The sequence below is a fragment of the Canis lupus genome, chromosome 15, assembly GCF_011100685.1.
Source record: "Canis lupus familiaris isolate Mischka breed German Shepherd chromosome 15, alternate assembly UU_Cfam_GSD_1.0, whole genome shotgun sequence".
Classification (NCBI taxonomy): domain Eukaryota; kingdom Metazoa; phylum Chordata; class Mammalia; order Carnivora; family Canidae; genus Canis; species Canis lupus.
Genome location: NC_049236.1, coordinates 52160765 through 52185714, shown reverse-complemented (window position 1 = coordinate 52185714; position 24950 = coordinate 52160765). Strand labels below are relative to the sequence as shown.

The 24950-nt window shown below is 39.9% G+C and overlaps 1 long non-coding RNA gene across 1 annotated transcript in view; it reads right to left on the bottom strand.

Annotated features, from left to right (window-relative positions):
* The window catches only part of LOC119869349, a 232521-nt gene that overhangs the window by 108182 nt on the left and 99389 nt on the right, over window positions 1–24950 (bottom strand). Inside the window, exon 2 of the long non-coding RNA XR_005370912.1 lies at window positions 14166–14400. This is a non-coding gene — a long non-coding RNA (uncharacterized LOC119869349). The remainder of the gene's footprint in view (window positions 1–14165; window positions 14401–24950) is intronic.

The window sequence follows — 24950 nt, the reverse complement described above, 5'->3', positions numbered from 1 at the left end:
TGGAGATACCCTGAGGTCTGTACCCACAAGACCTGACCGAGCAAATATTTGCCAAAGGTGATTGCTCTCAACTCTAGTACGCACCAACTCAACCTCTCTTCTAACTGTGCAGTAAGTACCCTGCCCTCAGAGGAAAACAGTGGTCTGACCTGCAGCCCTGCCCTTGTCATGAGGGCAGTGCCCATGAGGCACTCCCAGAGGAGATTACACTTAGCTTTTCTGCCTTCCTCTTATGTCATAGAAAAGCATCCCACAATGCCCCTGGACATAATCCATGGTGCCCTGCCTTGCCCTGATCACAGGCCCTCAGTACATATGTTCTGGTCCAACAACAGCGCATCTCCTAGAGGCTTGTTAGAAATACAGACTCTCAGCTTCAACCTGGACCCGCTAAATCCAAATGTATATTTTTATTTAATGAGATTACCTGGTCATTCCCATGCACCTTAAATCTAAAAAGGAGTGCTCTAGAGCCATGTTTTCCAAACTTCAGTGTGTACTAAAATCCTCTGGTGGGCTTGTGGAAATAGATTATGGGCTCCAGTCCCAGGGTTTCTTATTCAGTAGATCTAGAGTAGAGCTTGAGAATTTGTCTTTAAAAGTTCCTAAGTGAGGGGCACCTGGGTGGTTCAATGGGTTAAGCATATGACTTCGGCTCAGGTCATGAGATTGAGCCCTGTGTTGGGCTCCCCACTCAGCATACAAGTCTGCTTGTCCCTCTCCCTCTCCCCACTAGCACACACACTTTCAAATAAATAAATAAAATCTTTAAAAAGAAAAAGTTCCTAAGTGTTGTTAATTAGGCTGATCTGGAGACTATACTTTGAGAAACACTTCACTAGAGGTACCCCATCCCCCGAAGACTAGGAATGTTGAGAAGTCTTCAGAATCTAAAATGATCTCTGATCTGCAATTTATTATAAATAACTCATCATGTGATTGGAGCTACCTCCTTGTTTTCTGCTTTGCGACATCCTCCTACTACCTGCTAGAGTCTGTTGGTCTGGTTTCCCTGGAACATCTCCTGATTCATAGCACTCCACCCTCCCAACATGCCCTCCCCTGCCCCCAAGCTGGAACACACCAGGAGTTGGCCAAGTTCCATCTGACATTGCTGAGAGATGTCTCCCCTGCCCTGCTGTGGGCTCCCTCCTGGTGAGTGAGCCCCAGGACTGTCCACTGCTGCCCTCCTGTCCCAGGCCCTCCTGTTCGCCACTCCTCTCTGCACACAGCCATTGGACTGTTCTCCCGAGGACAAGGCCAGCTCAGTCTCTGCCAAGCCATACCTCCCAACTTCGTGTGCCTCTCTCCCCCTTTTCTTCCTTAGCATGGTCGGTTGTACTATTTTCAAGAGATTTCTATCTCTGCCCCTGGATGAGAGTTCCAGCACGGTTTCGGCAACTTAACAGATGTGCCAGGAAGGACCTGGAGCCAGAGCTGGACATTACTGGAAATGCTGAGTGGCAGGGCTCCAGCCCCGGGGCAGAGCAGGCTTGGGGAGTCAGCAGGGTCTGCTCCCTGCAGGCAACCAGCCTCTGAAAGTGTGCCCATTTCCCTGAAGAAGCATCTCACACCCTCAGGCCCTTTGGAAGGTCTTGTCATGTGCCTGTCTTGAAGCCTGTTTTTCAAGCCACAGTTTAAATCCATCAAAAATGTTGAGCTAAGAAAAAGTTCAAAGTGTGGTTTCTAGGAGTCCTACTTGAACGTGAATCAGTGATGGGCTAGGGCTGCGGAGAGACTACAGAGCACTTCCAAGTCTCCCTTCTAGAACGATGTCTACTTTCAAGGCAAGGGAGGCTATTTCCTTTACATAAAAGCACTCCTCCCCTCACCCTTGCCCCCCAAAGCAGCTTCATGTAAAACTCTCCCATGTGCCTGGATGAGAAAAACATCTTTAATACAGTTGTACAAATGTGATTTCCTCACTGGTGAATATCACATTTTTGTGGGTTCACAAAAAATAAAACTCCTTTTCCTTTTGGCTGGAAATTGCTTCTGAAAAGGAAAGGCGGTTTGGGGCTTTGGTGCTTTCTTTCCCAAGCAGGACATGGTTTGTTGTTTTTTTGTTGGTTTTTTTTTTTTTTTTTTTTTTTTTTACAGTGGTGAGAAACTGCCTCTGTGATAGACACAGCCAATTTTCACCTGCAACTAAATTGGTTTCACACTAAATTTCCCACTTGGATGAGGAAAGCCATGCTTTACCTGGTGAACTGGTAAAATGTTATTCTGACCACATTCGCCAGAGCCTATAAAACTGTCAGTCATGGAAGAATTTTCCCCATGAGCCAGGAACCACAAGGATATTAACCCTTTTGCAGTGAAATTAGGTTAAAACAAAAACAAAAACAAAAACAACCCAAAGCCTTCAAGTTCTCAAACTGAAGGCAAACCATGTCCCCTTGGGGCCCAACTATATCCGGTGGCCAGGTGGGATCTCAGAGATTTGTCTCTCAGCTGAGTGACCAAGACACTTTGGAGACACCTTTCTCCCCACAAGATAACAGTCAGCCTCTTGCACCCCAACACTTAAGAAACCCCAGGTTAGATATAGGGCAAGGAGGTAAATTCTTATTAGGACAAACCATGCTTGCCAGATCATGGATTTACCAGCCATTTTGTTTTTCTCACACCAAATTTTTATTTTCTGGATTCTGGTAAATTCCTTTCTTCTGGGTTCCTTCACTCACTGGGGTGTTGTGGAGGAAGAGGGACCAGGACATCAGTGAGATGGTATGGTTCATGACCTTCTGGGCCCCCTCCGCTGAGAATGGGGAGTCTTTGTGCATTGTGCCAATTGGCAGTGAAGCGGAACTGGGAGCCAGTGAGGTGGCCCTGAGTGCTGCCTCAGGTGACTCGCAGTCTCTCATGAGTCCATTTTCTGCTATAAAGTGAATATAACAAGTAGAGTTGCTTCTTAAAAAGGTAGCGAGGAAGTCAGGTTCCAAAGTCATAAGGCAAAGCACATGTATAACCAAAACCCTCGAACACCTCCAGCGTGGAACAGATCGGTTTCCTTCATTGAGCTTGTATTCAGGGGCCACATTAGGGGGCTGTGTATCTCTCTTTCCTCTGGAGGAAGCCGTCAGCCTGTGAGGAGCACTGAGGGAATGAGATCCCAAGGAAACAGCTGATTCACAACTCAGACTGAGGCAGGGACTCACTCAGGGGGACAGGGCTAATCCTCCTACCCCTCCTCCTCCCTACCTGCCTACTGCCTTTTAGAGATTATTTATGGTCTTCAACTAAGTAAATTATTACCCATAGTTGGATTCAGCTTATTTACAAGGTTTGTTGTTGTTGTTTTTGTAATTATAAATAACACCAAAGTTGAAAACACTTAAAAATGCTCAGTTCAGGCTAGAGAGTGAAGTGGTATGAACTACTATCATATTGTTTATGAATATAAGGATAGCAATTATAGCAGTGAGGACATATTTGCCTAAACGTTCCAGGGTTAAGACACTTTTATCTATCTGCCTTCCATCTTATTTTCATAACCCTATGAGGTGATTCTTGTTCATATGATTTTACAGGTCGGTAGCGAATTTCAGAGAGGCAGAGCTAAGACAGGGACCCATGCACCCTCAATAGTTCGGGAAGCTTCCATAGGAGCACACCCAGTGTCGGGCTTGGCACAGAGAAAATGATGGGATTCCAAATCACCCAACATGGAACAGCCAAACTGCCACATATAGAGCAAGGCTCTCATGCATATATTCTATGTAAAGGTTTTGATTTTTGATTGAAAAACATTGGGTTCATCATTTGTAACCATTGTAACCACCATTGTAGTCTCTGGTGTGATTACAAAATGTAATCATAAGAAAACGTTCCTAACTTTTTGGTTTATTTGTTAATGTATCTTATCAATATAGGATTCTTTTCCATGCCTACTCTGTGGAAAATCAATAACCCCTACAATGGCTCGGCAGTTACGCACTTTAATACTACTTCACTCTCTAGCCTGAACTGAGCATTTTTAAGTGTTTTCAACTTCGGTGTTATTTATAATTACAAAAACAACAACAACAAGCCTTGTAAATAAGCTAAATCCAACTATGGAAGATCCTACTAGGATCAGTTTTTACTCCAACACCACTTCTGACACCAGAGGAGGGGGTCTTGATTTTTTCAATTCTCTGACACAAGCTTGGTGTCCTTCAATTCAATTCAATTCAATTCTGGCACTTAGTAGAGTGGTAGTGTGTGGACAGATCCCACAAGTTAAGGACTCAGTCCCATAAGTCTGCTTCCACTTCAGAAACCAGTCATAAGTCCAGGCTACCAACTTCTTACCTACTGGCTATAAATTGGGGGTTCCCACATCCCACTCATTGAGTTTGACAGTTTTCTAGAACAGCTCACAGAAATCAAGAAAATTATTTACTTACTATTACCAGTTTGTTGTAAAGGATACAACCCAGAAACAGCCAGATGGAAGACAGACACTGGGCAAAGTATGGGGGAGGGAAGCAGAAAGGGGCACGTGAAGTTTCCATGTGTCTATCGCCTCTCCAGGTGCACTACCTACTGAGGATCTCCATGTGTTCACCAACCCAGAAGCTCACTGACCCCCATAGTTTAGGGAGGTTTATGGAGGTCTCATCATGTAAGCAAGATGGATTAAGTCACTGGCCATTGGCAATTAATCTCAGCCCTTCTTTTCTCCCCAAAGTTTAGAGGGGAGGTGGTGAGGCTGAAAGTTCCAATCCTGCTAATCCTGACATAGTCTTTTTGGTGACTATCTTCCATCCCAAAGGTAACTAGGAGCTGCCAGGTCCCAGTCATCTCACAGTGTGCAAAAGACTCTCATCACCCCAGAGATACCAGGCATCTTAGAAGCTCTCCTGTCAGGAACTGGGGATGAAGACCAAATATACATCACAATATCAGAGGATATTTACGCACTAATTAGGATGGGTACATACGATGGAATACAAGTACTGATATCAAGGATTCATATTGTAGAAGACTACCTGCTGGTGTGGGAAATGGTCATGACTACTAAACACACAGTATGCCAGCAGGTTTATAAAATTTTTAAAAGTAGGGATCTCTGGGTGGCGCAGCAGTTTGGTGCCTGCCTTTGGCCCAGGGCACGATCCTGGAGACCCCGGATCGAATCCCACGTTGGGCTCCCGGTGCATGGAGCCTGCTTCTCCCTCTGCCTATGTCTCTGCCTCTCTCTCTCTCTCTCTGTGACTATCATAAATAAATTTTAAAAAAAATTAAAAAAAAATTTGTAAAAGTATATGTGGTATGTGCCCATGCCAGAAAAAAAGGTCCAGAAGTTACCACAAATAGAAATGTTTGTTTGCTTTTAAAATATTTGTCTTGGGGCACCTGGGTGGCTTCGTGACTGAGCATCTGGCTTCCGCTCAGGTCATGATCCCGGAGTCCTGGGATGGAGTCCCACATCGGGCTCCCTGCATGGAGCCTGAGTCTCCCTCTGCCTGTGTCTCTACCGCTCTCTGTGTGTCTCTCATGAATAAATAAAATCTTTTAAAAAATAAATAAATAAAATATTTGTCTTTCTCTGCGTTTCTCAAGTTTTCTACCTTGAAGATGTCTGAGTTTTTTAATCAGGGGGAGACACATTTTTTAAAATATTTTATTTATTTTTTTAGGCCTGGGTTGGCTCAGTAGTTGAGCCTGGGCCTTCAGCCTGAGATGTGATCCTGGAGTTCCTAGATCGAGTCCCACGTCAGGCTCCCTACATGGAGCCTGCTTCTCCCTCTGCCTGTGTCTCTGCCTCTCTCTCTCTCTCTCTCATGAATAAATAAATAAAATCTTTAAAAAAAAAAAAAGAAAGAAATTACCACCATCCTTATCTCTAGGGAAGAAAATCTATGGTACAGACTTCTGAGGTTGTTTGTTTGATGAGGCTGAGTTCCAGAATTTTCACACTAAATTCCTATTTTAATTTGTCCAGGTCCTTAGATAATAGAAATGTTTCTGTTGTGGCAATTCTGTCTCTATCAAGACTTTAGGATGTTTATTGCTCAAGTGATTAAAAAAAAATACACTGTCCCTTTCAAGGAAACATTTTGATCTTTTAAGTCTATACCCAGGGTCTTTTTGGTTAGCCTCCAAGGAATAGCAATTGCACTCTGGTAGAATATTTTAAAGGTCTTTCACAAAGCTTATTGCAAAGATTCTCATCCGTTTTTGCCATTCAAGGCTCCACAGGAGTCCAAGGTGGCCCATTCTGGAGAGTGCGGTGATGGACCCAGAGATGGGCCAAGAACCAACCAGCACCCCCAAGGCAGCGGGAGCCTACAGTTCTCCCACCAGCACAAGGTTACCTTTCCAAGTAAAACACATCTGTCTTTCCCATTGTTCAGACTGATCCCACCTCGAGAAGACCACGTTCAGTGGAAGCGTGATTGAAACTCCCGTCTGTGAAAGCAATGAACGCAACCTGGGTTTACGTTCTTGGGCTAAAACCACAGCAAGTCCCCATCCCACCAGTGAGCTTCTCAGTTCCCTACCTTGTCCCTAAGATGCCAAACAAGGATTGTTGAGGGACGGAAAGAGAGAGAGCAGAGCTCTCAGGTGTGGCTCTTTGGGTGCGAGTTACAGGGAGTTCTACACCTTCCCAAACCAGAAACACCTTCTGAGCTGGGGGGCTTCATCTGGGTTAGATGCAGTCAGAATCCAGTGTTACATCAGCCCCCTATTTGGGAAGGTGGGTGCAGAGAGAGAGAGAGAAGAAAATGTTTTGGGGGGAGAACACTGGAGTTTTTCTTTTCTTTTTTTATAGAAAATATAGAATTTTTTTAAATTTTTATATATTTTACATTTTAAAAATACTAAATGCTAATTGAATATTTAAGCAAAAAGAATTACTGAGAAGCACAAATTATGCAACATCTTACCACCCAGAGAGAAGCAAAATGAATATTTTAGTGTATTTCCTTCACATTGTTCTATAACGATCTATGTGTCTACTGGTTGGATTCAGTTTGCTTCACCAACTTCCGATGTGAATACAGTTGTGTCCGTTTTGATTTTTTTAATTATTCTTAGATAGGAAAAAAAATAACTAACCTTGAACTAACAACACCGTCATTCCTTCAGTCCAAAGAGCTTAGTCTTTCCCTGAAATCCAATCCATGGAGGAGGACTTAGTGGGTGTCAATCACCAGCACAAAGAATCACAACTGAACACTATCACCTCCTCCTCCAATGCAACGGACCCATGACAAGCCATGCTGCTCCCTTGCCCTTACTGACTTAGATCTCCACATCCTCCATGGAGGATGGCCACAGTTTCAATCCTTTTTGGTCTTACCCGTGTGGCCTCTGTTCCCTGTTCCAGGATGACAGGATCTGGCATTTTCTGGGCCAGCTTCAGCTTTCATTCTGAACCCTTTGGGGCTCTGATTTGAGCCTTATATATTTAGTAACTGCTGAATATTCTATTAGGCACACGTGATGATTTATTTAGCCTTTCTTCTCTACTTGGATATTTAGGGCTTTTATTTCTATTTCCCTAATAGCGTAAATAATCATAATGAGCATTTTTGTTCATGTCTTCGAACACATCTCTGATTACTGTCCAAAAGCAGAATTATGAGGTCAAAGTGTGCGAACATTTTAAAGCTCTTATAAAATTGCATAGTAGACTCTTCCAATCAAAATCATAATGAGGGATCACCTCACATCTGTTAGATGGCTATCTTCACCAAGACAAGAGATGACAAGTGTTGGCAAGGAGGTGGCAAAAAGGGAACCCTCCTGCACTGTTGGTGGGATTGTAAATTGGTGCAGCCACTGTGGAAAACAATATGGAAGTTCCTCAAAAAACCGAAAATAGAACTTCCACATGATCCAGAAATTCTACTTTGGGTATTTATCCAAAGGAAACAGAATCACTATCTTTAAAAGATATCTGCACTCCCATGTTCACCACAGTATTATTCATAAGAGCCAAGACATGGAAACAACCTTTGTGTCTTACTGAAAACATATACATATACACATATTATATATATATATATAATATATATTATATATTCTTAAAAAGAATATATATTCTTAAAAAAGAAAAAACTGAACTCATAGATACAGAGAACAGATCAGTGGTTGCCAGAGGCATGGGGGCAGAGGGAATACATGAAATGGATAAAGGTGGTCAAAAGGTGCAAACTTGTAGTTATAAAATGAATAAATAAATCCTAGGGATATAATGGACTGTGTGGTGATATAGTTAACAATATGGTATTGTGTATTTGAAAGTGGCTAACAGAGTAGATCTTAAACGTTATCATCATAAGAAAAAAAATCTATAACTCTGTGTGGTGATGGATGTTAACTAAACTTACTGTTGTGATCATCTCACAATATATACACATATCAAATCATCATGCTGTACACCTAAAACTAACACAATGTTATATGCTAATTATAACTCAATTAAGTAGCATAATATGATATGAACAATCAGAATAGGGTCACCTGGGTGGCTCAGTGGTTGAGCATCTGCATTTTGCTCAGGTCATGATCGTGGGGTCTTGGCATCAAGTGCCACATCAGGCTCCCTGCAGGAGGAGCAGGGATAAATAAAATAAATAAATAAAATCTTAAAAAAAACAATATCAGAATAATGGTATCATTAGCAACAATGGAAAGTAAACTGAAGTTTTTCAAAAAGAATAAATGAATGAGGGATCCCTGGGTGGTGCAGCGGTTTGGCGCCTGCCTTTGGCCCAGGGCGCGATCCTGAAGACCCGGGATCGAATCCCACGTCGGGCTCCCGGTGCATGGAGCCTGCTTCTCCCTCTGCCTATGTCTCTGCCTCTGTGTGTGTGTGTGTGTGACTATCATAAATAAACAAAAATTTTAAAAAATGTTTAAAAAAATACAGTACATACGGTGGAATACAAGTACTGATATCAAGGATTCATATTGTAGAAGACTACCTGCTGGTGTGGGAAATGGTCATGACTACTAAACACACAGTATGCCAGCAGGTTTATAAAATTTTTAAAAGTAGGGATCTCTGGGTGGCGCAGCAGTTTGGTGCCTGCCTTTGGCCCAGGGCACGATCCTGGAGACCCCGGATCGAATCCCACGTCGGGCTCCCGGTGCATGGAGCCTGCTTCTCCCTCTGCCTATGTCTCTGCCTCTCTCTCTCTCTCTCTCTGTGACTATCATAAATAAATAAATAAAAATTTATTTAAAAAAAAAAGAATAAATGAATGGGGAAAAAGAGCATGCTCATGGAAACACAAAATCAAACACAAAAGCAATGGTGTCTACTTCCCCTTGTGCAAGGTTGATGTGACCAAAACGAGTTGAAAGAAATGCTATCACAGTTATGTTTACATTGCTTTATATTTGGTATAGGTACTCATCTAATTTCCAAAGGCAATTTAACAGATTTGACTAAAGTAATTGCAGAAACAAACAAAAAAAAAACAAAAACAAAACTTCCAGACAATGATGCGTAAGAGTTTCCATCTCACTCAACCTCTTATTAGTTAGTGTCCAGTGTTGTCGTAAAAAACAAACCTTATCAATTGAATATTTGAAAATTGGTGTCTTAGTATTTCGATTTGCATTCTTTAAGGTCAAACTAAAAAAAATTGTCAGTATTTTTAGTATGTCTTTTTTTCTGTCACTTCTGTGTCCCTGCACAAAGGTACCGTTCTCACATGCTCTATATGATCAGAGATAGACAGGTGATTTCAGCACCCAGTCAGCACTCCAAAACATGAAGATACCAAATGCCTTGCAGAAGAAGTGACACATATTTTACATTTCCCTCTATTTGCTGACTGAGCTATTTGTTTTGGGTTGCAAAAGGAAAGTATTTTTGACATTTTTAGCTGGGAATTCTGGTTTTTCGATTTTTTTTAAACCTGTTATTGTATTTTCTTCCTAGTTTTGACTTCTGATAGAAAGAAACATATGGCTAAGAGTTACTACCAGGAAAAGATAATAAAGTTATATCAATTCACACAGGGAATCAGGAAATTCAACCTTTTAAATTGGTTGCAATTTATGCCATTTCATGAAGTGCTATGACCTAAGAAACTAAACTTTTCCTGGCACCATTAAGATAATCTCAGTAAACCTGTGAATATTCTGATCCTGGCCTTTCTATAAATGGTCATGTAAAACTGTTCGGAGACATAAACTCTTCTGGGGTCTAAATCTGGTGTGACTCATTGACCATTTTTCTGATTTTTTTTATTAGAAAAAAATGACAGCGGTCACTGAAGAGAATTTTAAAAGTAATGAAGATCCTCATTTTGTAATAAAAGAAGATTCCCAAACTCTGGGGAATTTTCCTAGATATTGCCAGGTCCAACTAAAAAGTCAATATTCCAGAAGAAAAATAGTTCCACCTTTAGAAGAGTGTTTGAAATCTTGAGCCTAAGTTTCAGTTGTTTTGCTTTTTTTGATGTTTCAACTTTCTGAAATATAAAATGAAGAGAGTTGTCTTCAGAACCCTGAGAAGTTCACACGCCCAAAGATGATCCCTTTTTTTATTGGGGAGATTCATTACTTGGATTTTTCATTTTTGGTTCAGCTAGACTTTCCATTTATAAACTTCAGACTTCCAATAGTTTGTTGTTATTTATTGTCACTGTCTCTTCATCTGCCACAAACATTATCCATGACCCTAATCCAAGCAGCCTCTTGTAAAAGGGACTTAATTAAACCAACAAACAAACCAAAGGATTAAGAATTATGGGGAATCTCTCTAAGAAACATAGGGTCTCAGCATTAGAAACAACATGGAAATAGATCATAGAATCCTGTCAAGTATTCCAAATCTAATTTATGTGGTCAATAATATAATTCTTTCCATCTCTGAAAGAAACTTATCCACCACACTCTTGTGACTATATAGTTTGAATACAATTTCTCCTCTAACCAAGTCCCCATTAAAATGTAACACATGTCTATAGCAAGCATTAAATCAAAAGACAAAGTACAGGAAATCGTTTTCATGTGTGCCTGTGCTTGAAAGGATGGAGAAGAGGAACCTTTACAATTAATGCTATCTTAATACTTTGTGGCTCAGTATGAAGGAGCATGTCTCTTCTTGACCTACTCTACTCTTCTTGAGAAATGACACAATCGCAATTCCGTTCCTACTCTTAGGTAAACCATGAGGTTTGTGTTTGGCGAATGGTATCTAGACTTTCTCATAGGGAAGTGAAAATGAAGAATATTTATGTATGTGTTCTTCCCATAAATGTAATTATAACCAGATACAAAATCTAAAGTGCTACTACAAGTTTTAACTGCCTTTACCAATTTCTCAATAAAAGCGGGAATCTCCTAGAAGAGGAAATATATTCTGGAAGTGCTGAATGTGCTCTAAGAGGTGAAGAAAAGCACAATTGCTTGTAAAACTAGTGTGAGTGTCCACTTCCTCCTCTCAAGCATGGTGTGTCAGAGCCACTGCCGTGGACAAGGGCTAGGAGGTTGGTAGGAGAGGACAGCTCCTCAGCATGGCCTTGTCATGAAACATAACCTGTCACTGACACATCAGGGTCAAATTATTGGTCTCAGGAGGTTGGGACAACCTAAGATACTTAGCATCATCTCAATTTAGTAGGTCAGCATCCAATTTACCTAAATGGAAGCTCAGAGGCATTGAGTCTGGAGTAATCGTCTTAAGAAGAGGTATACAGGCTAGTTTGGGGGGTTCAAATGTTCATTTATGAGGAAAGCAAAACCTCCTCTTACTGAGACTGTCCATGAATTGAAAAAAAGGTTGACTTTTGTTCCTTCCATGCATGTAATGCAGTTAGATACTCCTCTCATAAGATAAATATGTATGAATAATTTAAATGACCTAGAAGCTCCTTTACTTACAAACTGGCTAGTTCCTGGAAGGTATTCTCAAATTCAGTTGTTTATAAGACCAAAGTGATTTTTTGAATGGCAACTGTTATCCCATTTGTTGGCAGTGAACACAATCACGATTCTTATGCTCTGGCTCATACCTTTTTTTATAAGCATGAAAATGTGCAAGTTGAAAGTTTATAAGAGGTAGACATCAATACAATAAATAAATGCATAATCCATGTGCTAGCTTCCTAGGACTGCTGTTACAAATTACTACAAACTGGGTGGCTTAAAACAACAGAAATGTGATTTATTCTCTCATAGCTCTGGAGGCTAGAAGTCTAAAATTCAGGTATTGGCAGGGTTGGTTACTTCTGGAGGTTCTGAGAATCTATTCCACACCTCTCTCCTAGCTTCTGGAGGTTGCTGGCAACCCTCGGTGTTCCTTGGCCTATAAATATGACTCCAGTGTCCTCCCTATGTGCTGGTGTCACACTGTAGCCAAATAATCCTCTACTTATAAGAGCATTAGTCAGTGGGTTAGGGTCCACCCTAATTCAGTATGACTTTATCTTAACTTGATTACATCTGCAAAGACCATATTTTCAAATAAGGTCACAGTCACAGATACAGGGGTTAAGACTTCAATATATTTTTGGTGGTGATTCAATTCAATTCATAACATTTCCCAAATAGGTATTTTCATTCAACATCTTACATTCAACAAATTACCTTTGTGCAGATGAATGAATAAATTTTTAAAATGTATTACTTGGGGCATGTGGGTGGCTCAGTTGGTTGGCCAGCCAAATCTTGCTTTTGGCCCAGGTCAGGATCTCAGGGTCATGTCACTGAGCTCCATGTCAGGCTCCATGCATAGTGCAGCATCTGCTTAAGACTCTCTCTCCCTCTCCCTCTGCCCCTGTTCCACCATCCCGCCCACTGCTCTCTCATTCTCTCTCTCACTCCCAAATAAATAAATAAATCTTTAAAAAATAATGAAAAATGTCTTATTTATATCTTACATTCCACTGGGAACTTTAAAATATATATCCACTTAATTTGAGAAACATGCTTATTCTACTATTGGCTTAACAGCAACGGCTATGTACATGGGTATTATTAATGGAGATACATATGCACCCATTCATCAGATACACACACACACACACACACACACACACACACAATCTTCTTGTATTATAATACTTCTGTCTGAGAATGTAATGAAACAATGAAACTTTACTGTGATGCTTCTCTTGCTAAGCATATTTATCCATAGACAAGCTTCAGTGCCATGAAGCCTATGCAGTTGGTCACTCACTGACACAACTTCAATCAAATTGCTGAATTCTGTATATCTGATACACTGCCATACATATTTCTCTCTTATTTCAGGTCATAATCCTGTCTCCTTAACTAAACAGTAAACTTCTTAGAGACTTTTGCTTTGTCTCTTACAGCTCTTAGTTCAGAGTCCAGAACTATTGAAATGCTCAATATTTACCAGCTAAATAAGTTTTAATGTACTCAATGACTTTTAAAATCTAGCTCAAGAACATAAATAAATTAAAAATGTAAAGCATAAGAATATTAATAAATATACTTAAAATATAAACATTAAAAGGCATACATACCATTAAAATCCATTGAAATGCATGTTGCTTTCTCCATTCAAGGAGATGAAAGAGGTTTTATTGGATTTTTCTCTTTTTTTAAAGATTTTATTTATTTATTCATGAGAGACACAGAGAGAGAGAAAGAGAGAGGCAGAGACACAGTCACAGGCAGAGGGAGAAAGCAGGTTCCATGCAGGGAGCCTGATGTGGGACTCGATCCTGGGACTCCAGGATCATGCTTTAAGCCAAAGGCAGATGCTCACCCGCTGAGCCACCCAGGCGTCCCTTATTGGATTTTTCTTATGGCATTTTGGGAGAAAGCAGGACCTTCTTAGAAACAAATTTACTTTGAACTGAGAATTTCCATGTGCATGCTGCTGCACCTCTTCTAATTCATCAAATCAGTAAAAATTAAATTAAAGAGGAGAACCCACATTATTTCTAGGTTTAATCACAGTAAATAGGTTCACACAACTAAACACAGGTCATCTGTAAATTATATCCTATTTCTGCATAAAATGTTTTATAATTGGGTACTATACTAATGAAAATAGGATTCAAGTCCAGGTTAGATTAGCCCCAGTTAATATAAATGAACTAGATGACCCATAAGCAACATGTAATACTAGGAGATGAATGGAAAGGCAAGAAGTAATAGATGATGAGATTTGTCTCTACAGTGGCTATTTTCTCTTTCTGACCAGCCTTTCTCCATTTTCCAATTACATAACGTACCTCTTTGGTCTGATGAGAAGTCCAGACAGCCACATGAGACCAGGTACGGTATCCTTCTGTCCTCAGACACCATGGAAGCCAGGATGACAAATGATGATCAGGTGATCCAAACTGAACTCTCTCCTGAAATTGTTCCATCTAAGGTTGATGGGACAGATTTTCTTTACTTTTCAGGTAGCAGAATTGCTGACCTAAAGCGAGGAATGCCTTTGCCCATCACACGGAGATAGAATACCTGGAAAATTAGAGAGGATGAGGTCAGCACATAAAAAGCAGAGATACCAAGCAGAAATAGAGAAAGGGATAGTCTTGATAACATTTGAGAATGATACTGTCATTCCTGAGACCAATACTGTCCTGTCTTGAGTTTGAATTTATGAGTCTATAAACTCCTATTATTGAGTTAAATCTGGTTTGTGTTAGATTCTCACTGCTTGAAACTAGAAGATGGTCCCTATGTCAGCAATCCTTAAGGCTGATGTTTCCCTCTCACTCTGGTGTCGGACCATACTTGGTGTCTGCTAGTTTGAGTTTTCTTCTGCCCTCAGTAATTTCACTTTGCTATTGCTCTGGTTTTATGTTTTCAAACAGTTTTCCAACAAGATCTTAAATTGTGTACCTTATACTACATATGCATGATAAATGTTCTGGAAGATTAAGAATAATAAATGTACTGTAAATATCACATAAATTTTTGTATGATCTACCTAAAACTCTGGACTTTGTACTTCATGGCACCTCATCTCACAACCCACTCCATTTAACAAGCTAGGAAATGGCTTGCAAAGTATACTTGGTAGAGTAGTAGACTACTCCAGGAGACAGCTTCATTGTTTTAGTGAAAGAGTGTTTGGTTGGCATATAAAATAATTCCTAGTCTTCTTTCAAGCATCCTGTAAAGACTGGGATTCTGGGAAAGTAATATAATTAACAAAAATAGCAGTTTCCAAGATTCATGAATAACTGAAAACCTATTTTAAATCCTGCAAACAATGTGGAGCTTTACAAAAGTGAGGGAAGTTTTTTGGAGAAATACTGGTATCACATGGAAAGTTATTAAAAATGTGAAGCTAGCAGGTTTAAATATGTTAGCAATTGAAGACAAAAAACAAATATAGGGATGCAAGAATAAAATGATTTGGATATCAAAATTAAATGACATTGATCTTTGGAAAAACTGATGAAACTCTTGAATATTTTTGAAAAATAATCTCTGTACTGTAGTATCTTTCTGTCATAATGGCATCTGTCATCAAAAATGGAGTCTTTTAAAATCCCATCTACGTATGTTCTAAGAGCTGTAACATAGATAAAATGAAATAATAATCCAAGTTTTGATTAATAAATGAAAATTATTTTCATCATTTTAATGTTAAAGACTAAATCTCAAACAAGTCTTAGTTTTTCTGATTTACTTGGAAAAGTTGGTACCCATTGAATTTTTTTTTTTTTGAGAGAGAGAGAGAGCATGTGTGCATGTATGAGGGGGGTGGGAGGTGGGAGAGAGAGAAGAAGAGAGAGAATTTTAAACAGGCTCCATGCTCAGCACAGATCCCACATGGGGCTTGATCTCACTACGCTGAGATCATGACCCTGAAATTATGACCTGAGCTGAAATCAAGAGCTGGATGTTTAACTCACTGAGCCACCCAGGTGCCTCATTTTAAATGTATTCATTTTAAGTAGACTTTTCTTGGTTCCAATTTTCTTTTGATAATAAAAACCTCTGTGCCTCTCTGACAGCCCTCAGTAGACTATTGGTATTTATGTTTCTTTTACCAAAATGGGAATTCTTTAAAGATATGAAACTTCTTTAATTAAGTTTGATTCCTCTAATGCATAGCTGAACACTTCCTCATTATTTTGGGGGAATGGATAAATATAATAGGCATTCAGCACCTGCCTTGTCAAAGATCCTGCAACTTCCACTTAAGATAGTTGTCCTGGGTCCTGGATCCAGGTTTAAGTAGTCTATTTCTAGAGGCAGGGACCTGGACCAGATAATCTGTTGAAGTCCTTAAAATGTAGCAATTCCTAAACTATTTTGCATTTGCCTTCCTTTGAAAATAGAATCTTGATATGTATTTTCAATATAGATATTCATCAGCTCATAAAAAATAGGTTCCCAAGATATCCAAAGTAATTGATCACTCACAAAACTATATTTCATCACCAATAAGGACAAACTTTAAGATGAGAAATCAACCATCTAAAACAACTTCCAAGAAGTACAATATATGCTTGAGAATGGTCTAGTGTAGATTCTAGGAGCCAGAGGCATGGTAAACTTCTGCCAAAAAGGTCTTGGGACAGTCCAGAAAGTGGCTAGGAAGCTGGCTGGACTTGAAATGAGGTTGGCACCAGAAGAGTTTGCACACTCAGCCCATAGTTGCCGACATGCCTCTTTGATTCACTTAATGGAAAGTAACCCTAAATGGGGCCCTCTCTGGCTGGCCTGGAACTATATGGCTCAGACTAAACATATTAAATTCATTACAGCAAATTGGTCTTTGGCCCCTGGTGGCTGCAGGGCTACAGGGAGGACAAAAAGCCCTGCTGCTGTCAGGATGTTGGAAATCTGCCGCTGGAGATACAGATGGAGGTGGGGAGGATTTTCCACAGATTCAAAAATGGGAGTCATTATCCAATTAAAATAGATTGATTTAATGGCTTAGAGGATGATATAATGTGCCTGAGGAGGGACCCACAAAGAGCTTTTGTGAGCTTGAACAAACACTCTGAAAAAGCATCCCTGGAGGTCTGTACAGGGGTATACAGTTCTGCATTTGGAGCTCTACATTTGTAGGCCTTTAAATGCCACATCAGGCCAATATTAAAAGAATACTTTTATATCACATCTCTGCCCTAAAGAGAGGACAATGAAAAATGACATAATACAATTCAATTTACTGATCACCTACTATGTGTCAGGTGCCCTGCTAGGCATGTCTTAAAAGTACTCTCATACTTGACTCAAGCTTCTGAAAAGAGTCAAGAGAGGATGATAAATATCTGGATATCTCTGGTTCAGGCAACTCTTACCCCATTGATCCAATGCAATGTTTCTTTGGAGAAAGATAGGCAATGAACAGAGAAGCTAAGTAACAGACACAGACACAGCAGAAAAAAGCAGAGTATATTCACAAAGTTGTGCAACCACCAGTGTGATCAATTTCAGATCATTTTCATTGCTTCCAAAGGGAATCCCATGTCGGAGACATGATGTCATCCCGTTAGCAATATTGCATTGTTCCTGACTTCAGTGCCCTTCACAAGACCAACTAACCACTATACACAGACAATACACAATTGTGAAAATCTCAGAACCTGGGGATGAGGCTGAAGCAGCTGCCTGGACCACAGAGACCAAGAAGGACCACATTGGAAAGGTAAGAAGAGCAGTTTCACTTTTGCTCCTCCCCTAGACTGGCACAGTACCAGACTAAGAGGGCCCCCGTGGCCTATAGTTTCTCCAGTGGGGAAAGAGAACCCAAGATGGACATCCGGCTCTCCCAGTGCTGTGGGATGCTTCCCAGGCAGCCCATTCAGGATCTTGCTTTGCAGGAATCACGAGGGGACTCTGCAGGGCTTGACCACTGGAGATAAAAAAGACATAGAAGACAAAAGCCAGGCTTACAGCAACCAGTGCTCAGATCTTGGCAGACCACATTACTGCTGGCAGAAGTGCCTAAGCAGAGATCCCATCCAGTGGCTCTGCCCATCTATAGAGCTGAATCAGTGGCTCCATCTGTCTAGAGAGCTTAGTTGGCAGTTGTGCCAGACTTGGGTTCACAGTCAATGGGTAATATCAGCCATGAAGTTAGTGCTATGGTTTCGCCCGGGGAGCAAAGCAAGTTGGAAGCATGATCCAACTGCTGAGTCTAACCTCCAGTCCTGCCCCATAAGAAAGCTGGCCAGAGAACCCAGGTGGCTGTGGAGCCCATCCTACAGCACCCCCCCCCCTTTGGGCAGTGAGCCAAGCCAGCAGCCTTGCCAACTGTTGAGTATAGCCTCTGGCTCCACATAACCAAGGAGCCGTAATGGTGACTCCCAGCAGCCTCAGAGACCAGCCTATGGTACTGCTCAGCCATGGAACATAGCCTACAACCCAATTCAGCAGCAGATCCCATACAGCCCTGCCTAATTATTAAAACAGCCTATGGCCCCTCACTGGCAAGGAGCCCAGTCAGTGACCTCACTCAATCTGGATGCATTGCCTGCAGCCCCACCCTACTAGAGCTCAGACAGGGACTGTGCCCAACTGTGGAGCACAGTCCCCAGTCCCACCCAACTATGGGATATAGCTGGGAGCACTGTCTGACCAGAAAGCCCAGCCAGTGACCTTGTCCAACAACAGAGCACAGCCAGTGGCCAACCTGATCAGGAAGTACAGCCTCTACTCAATTGCAGAGCACAGTTTAAGGCCCCACCCAGAAGCCATTGCAGAACTCAGCCTATAGCCTGCCTGGCCATTCATGGAGTCCAACCAGTGGCATGATCCTGCCAGGGAACAAAGACTGAAAATTCACACAACCAGAGGTGATTACAGAGCCTGGCTAGTGGTCCCTCCTAACCACAGAGCATAGTCTGCAGCCTTGCCCAACCAAGGAGCAGAGCCAGTAGCCCCCTTGAAAGCCCAGCCAGCAGGCCCACCCAACTTTTGGAAGGAAGCCAGACAGACAGCAGCAACTCCCCATAACCTCAGAGCTTTGGCAGTGACTTTGTCCAACTAGAGACCCCAATTGTAAGTCTTGCTTTCCTGAAGACACTCTCAGCTGACTCATCCAGTACCCCCAAGTCAGCTTGACTAGTGATGGTCTTTCCCTGCCAAGACAAACCTAGAGAGTATGGAAAAGGAGACCACTTATCAACACAAGGACATAAAAATCATGAAGAAGCAAGTGAACATGACACAACCAAAAGAAACCAATAAAGCCCCAATAACTGATTCTAAAGAAATAGATCTATGAATTGCCTGCAGAGAATTTAGAATAATTATCTTAAAGAAGAAATGCGGAAAAAGTTCCTCCTTTTGAAATAGACACTAAGTAATAACAAGAAAATACATGAAAATATAAAACACGCTGGTGAAAATGAGTCAAATTCAGAGTATTCTAATATTGTAATATGGTGATGTGTTCAGGTTTAAAGGACAGAAGTGTTAAGACTAATGATACCTTAATGTGTTAGCAGTTACACAATATAAAAGAAGGTAAGTTATGACATCAAAACACAAATGATGGGGGTTGAGGCGTAAAGGGTAGAGCTTTTTATGCAAGTGAAGTTGTTATCAATGTAAAATAGACTCTCCTATCTATAAGATATTTATGTAAGACTTATGGTAATGACAAAGAAAAACCTACAGTAAAAACATAAAAGATAAGAGAAGGGAATCAAAGCATTCCACCATGGAAGATCATCAGCTCACAAAGAAAAACAGCAGAGAGCAAAAACTACAAAACAGCTAGAAAACAGTACCATGGCAATAATAAGCCCTTACCTATCAATAATTACTTTAAATGGTAATGGATTGACTATTCCAATCAAAAGACATAGAATGGCTAAATAGTTTTTTTTTTTTTTCTTTTTGGCTAAATAGACTTTCAAAAATCCAACAGTATGCTACCTATTAGAGAGTCACTTTAGCTTTAAGGGCACACACAGGCTGAAAATGAAAGAATGGAAAAAGATATTTTAAGTAAATGGTAACCAAAAGAAAGCAAGATAGCTATACTTATATAAAGCAAAGGAGATTTTAAGCTAGGTCAAAGGTAACACAGAAAGTCGTTATGTAATGACAAGTGGTCGAATCACCAAGAAAATATAATAATTATAAATATTTATGTACCCAATATTGTATCACCTAAATATATAAAGTGTGTATTAGCAGAATTTAGTAATAGCAATAAAATAGTAGTTGGATACTTTAATACCCTACTCTCAACAATCGATAGATGATCCAGATAATCAATAAGGAAATAGCATATTTGAACAAGACTGTCAATCAAACAACCTAACATTATATCCCAAGAAACTAGAATAAGAATAAACTAAGCCAACAAAAGGTTGCAGAAGGGGAGGTAGATGGGGGGGACGGGGCAACTGGGTGACAGGCATTAAGGAGGGCATGTGATATGATGAGCACTGGGTGCACATATACTTCTTCAAAAGCATAAGCTAATAATTTTTCTATAAAATTCCTTGCAGCCAAGGCAAAAAGAGCAACACAATTGTTTACATCATTCTCACATTGGAAAGGAAGAGTCAAATCAGTTTTTAAGGAGAAAAAGAATCTTCACATTGGAAGAACTTTCTCACATGCAACTTTGTGCAGAAGGCATTAAGTGATGTAATGAAAAATACTCCTATCTTTTTTGTATGGTAAATTAAAAACTGAATGCTATTTCTTTCTTTTTTTCTTAAGATTTTATCTATTTATTCATGAGAGACACACAGACAGAGAGAGGCAGAGACACAGGCAGGCTCCAAGCAGGCAGCCCTATGCAGGACTGGATCCGGGACTCCAGGATGACACCCTGGGCTGAAGGTAGGCACCAAACTACTGAGCCACCCAGGGATCCCCTATTTGTTTGTTCCTTATAACACCTTTTGCTACAGGCTGAAAAAACTGTTAAAGCAAAGCTTCAGGTAGATAAAGTATTTTGCACTCCAATAGTTAATTTGAGCCAAGGTTAGAAGTAAGTAGATCCTTAGAAAAGTAATGGACAGCTTAACTCTTCATTTTAGAGATCTCATGTTTTTTTCCTCTCTTCCCATACTATTTATGATTTCATAGATAACACCTATAACACGGAGTGATTTTTCAAATAAATACAGCAAAGGCCATGGAAAGTCATTATCACATATTCTCAAAGACTGCTCTTCAAGGGGTAGATCTGCCCCTGTCACTTGAGAATTTCTGGTAGATAACTTCCTTATATATGGTTTCTCTCATCTTGGTTTTTGATGTGAGCATAATAGAAGATGTTTTTCAAGCTGTTTTCTTACATGAGAATCTGAGTACCAACTGTAGGCACATCCCAAAGAGAAGATCTCATTGCCAGGAGAACACTGAAAGTTTCACCAGGATTCTCCTCAAGAGATGGGTTGCAGGAGTGGCTGTGAGCAAAGTCAGCAGTTCTCTAATGAATACAGTCATATATTTACTCTGGTATCTTTTTTTTTTTTTAAATCTGAATCAGTCTCCAAAATCTCTTATCCTAGAAGAGCAGAAATTATATTGGCCTTGATATTCCTTGAATTGTGGAACTGCTACAGTCACAGAAAAATCCCAAGAATTCTCCTTCAGTGCCTTCCAGGGAAATGCCATTCCTATAAAGGAGCAGACTTCATTCTTCACCATTGTGTTAGGAACCTGAGCTGCATTAGAGCAGAATTACTTAGATGAGTTTACCAGACAAAATTTAACCAAGAAGAAAGACTTGAGCCTAAATGGTCCTCTCTACCTACTGAACTACCACCTGTTCCAACCTTAAACCCCACCTCTTCTCTAATTCAGCAAAAATGTGACTGAAAAAGGAGGAACAAAGGCCTTCAGAACATTCTATAGAAGAAGCAGGGTGACGTGAAGTCACACACCAAAAAAACATCTCCCTTTCCCCACTTGGAGCCTCTGAATCAGGTAAATGCCAGGTGTGTATAAATTACTGTTTAATAAACATAGTGTCCTTGACAGTGAATGGGTATAATTAAAGAAATGACAACTTCGCTTGAGCCCAGAATATTAAACAAACCAACTGATTAAATGAAAGTATAGTAAGGGTATGTCCTTTGTCATCCACTAGGAAGGTATATATGGGACAATTTTTAATGATCTTTTTTATGAGTTCAATCCATTAAATTTATGATGTGAAGGAGTGGAGGGAAAGGAACAGTAACTTTAGTCATGGGCAGTTGTTACTTAACCATAATTTATGAAAAAGTTTAGGCCATAAAACTTCTATTTGTCCCAGGAGATCTGCCATCTTCCTACTAATTGGTTTCCTCTTCTATTTCTCCTTATGTCCATGAAGCTAAGAATAGAAGTTTCCTACTGCAGAGGATGTAAGACTAAGCAGCCACAAGCACTGAGATGCTCAGGACACCTGATGGAGATGGATGCATGGCAGGGGGATTTCACTTGCAATCTTTCCCTCAACTCCTGCTTCCACTGAACATCAAGTTCAGTTGACTTGGCCTTTCAAATCTTTCTATTTAATACACTGGCTCTGGCCTCAGCCACTGTCATCTCTTCCCTGGCTACTATAAAGACCTCCCAACTGATCCTCCAGCTTCCTTTCCAAGGTCTTCTTTTCACTTCATCAACCCAGATTGGACTCAGAATTATGAAAATGACATTCACTTGGTTAAAAATCTTCAATGGTTCTCTGTTATGTTTAGGGTTAACACACACACACACACACACACACACACATACCTCAGGATTTGGGGAGGAGGCTCATCTCACCCCTTTCCCCTCATGCTCTCTCCTACAGACACTGGGCTTCTTTCAGGTCTTCATACACTCAACTTCCTCATACACTCGACTTCTTCCTACCCCAGAAGATTCATACATGTTGTCTCTTCTTCTTCCTTTTTTTTTTTTTTTAACTTTTATCTATTCATTCATGAGAGACACAGAGAAAGAGGCAGAGCCACAGGCAGAGGTTGAAGCAGTCTCCCCGCAGGGAGCCCGATGTAGGACTCGATCTCAGGACCCCAGGATCATGCCCTGAGCCAAAGGCAGACACTCAACCACTGAGCCACTCAGTTGCCCCCATGTTGTTTCTTGTCCCTATAAACTCCTTTAGTCTAAATAACCCCAGCCTCCAGGTCTTAGTTGCAATCCTATTTCCTCCATGACTCTAGCCTGCACAAGTTAGATTGTGCTTTATCTTGAGACCTGTAGCATGTCTCCATCATACCTCAGAGTACTCTGAGTTACTTGCTTAATACCTGTCTTTTCTACTAACTGAAAGCTTCATGAGAGAAGCAACAAGATCCTTTTGTTCAAATTTGTAATTACAGATTGTAATATAGTAACAAATATTATTATTTAATTTTAGAGATAAAAATTTTAAAGTTTTGAGATGCCTGAACAGGTCAGTGGTTGAGCATCTGCCTTCAGCTCAGGTTGTGACCCCGGGGTCCTGGGATCAAGTCCTGCATCAGGCTCCCCGCAGGGAGCCTGCTTCTCCCTCTACCTATATCTCTGCCTCTCTCTGTGTGTCTATCATGAATAAATAAAATCTGTTTTTAAAAAATTGTTGAGGCTTTGAGAGTTGGAACTATTTTTTTCATGGTCCTTAAATGAATAGGCAAAGCTGAGCCAATCTTTGTCCATTTGACTCAAAAGTCTAAGATTTTTTTATTACTTGCTTGCCTCCTTATCTAGGATTCATGGACAAAGTAGAATGTGAGAAATAAATACTGAATACTGAATACTTATTATACTCTAGGAGATTTGTTGCTTCAATTAATCCTCACTACTGACTGCACTATTCTAACTTATCTCTGACAAGATGTAAATCTCTTGAGGTTGAGGATGGTCTTTTATGTTTTAGCATATTTGGGATGTAGCATTTGTTTCTGAACAAAAATAAAGAAAGGTACACTAAGTAATAATGACTATTCACTAACTGCTTGGAGAGTAACAGCTTTTTAAGAGAGAGGTTAGGAGAGTCTGTGGGAGAGGAGTCTGGTCAGGATGACACAATAAATTCAGGTCCAATCACACATACACACACACAGAGACACCCTCTAGATCAGAAAACATAGCAAAACAGATAGATAAAGTATATAAACAAAAAAGCCATAAAAACATACTTGGGCTAAAAAATAAGACCTCTCCACTGACCAAAAATTGATCATAAATGCAAACTGGTGAGTGGGGTGAAAAATGGGCCTACTAGGCCTGGGACTAGAAGGTGGGAAGCAAGGGTTTGTGGCTAACAGAAAAGTGGCTCCTACAGAATGACTACAACTTAGAATATTTGCTGTAAGATGAAGCTAAGGAAAAGAAATCAATGACTAGGATGTGAATTTACCTAAGATGAAGCTAATTGCATAGAATAGTCTGATAAAATATTAACAGAAAGATGTTTAAAACCTCAAAGAGAAAAGAAATAAAAAAACAAATCAACAACAAACATAAATAAGTGAAGACATCTTAAAAATAAAAAGTCATATAGATGAAATAAAAATGTAATAGACTGCATATATGCTAGAAAAGCAATGGTTGAAGAACGCTTTAGAGAATTGCAAGATAGAATTAAGGAATTCACCCAGAACACAGAGGCACTGAAATCAGTAATATAAAAGAAAAATCCATAAACATAGCAGGAGATTTTGAGATATCTCAGTAAGATAATAAATAGATTAAGCAGAGAAAAAATTATCAAGGATATAAAATCTGAAGAAAAATAATAAGCTTGAGCTAATAGATATATTGGTAGCATTGACCATATCACAAAAGATATCTTAAAAAATTTCAAAGATTCAGTATCATACAGGCCATATTTTCTTTTTTTTTTTAATTTCTTTATTATTTTATTATGTTATTTTATTTCATTTTATTTTATTTTTATTTTTTTTTTCATTTTTTTATTTTTTTTTATTTTTTATTTTTTTATTGGTGTTCAATTTACTAACATACAGAATAACACCCAGTGCCCGGCCATATTTTCTAACCAAAAACTGATTGAATTACAAACCAAATAAAAATATAATTTAAAAAATTTTATGTTAGGAAATTTAGAATTCAAATCTTTTTTTTTTTTTTTTAAG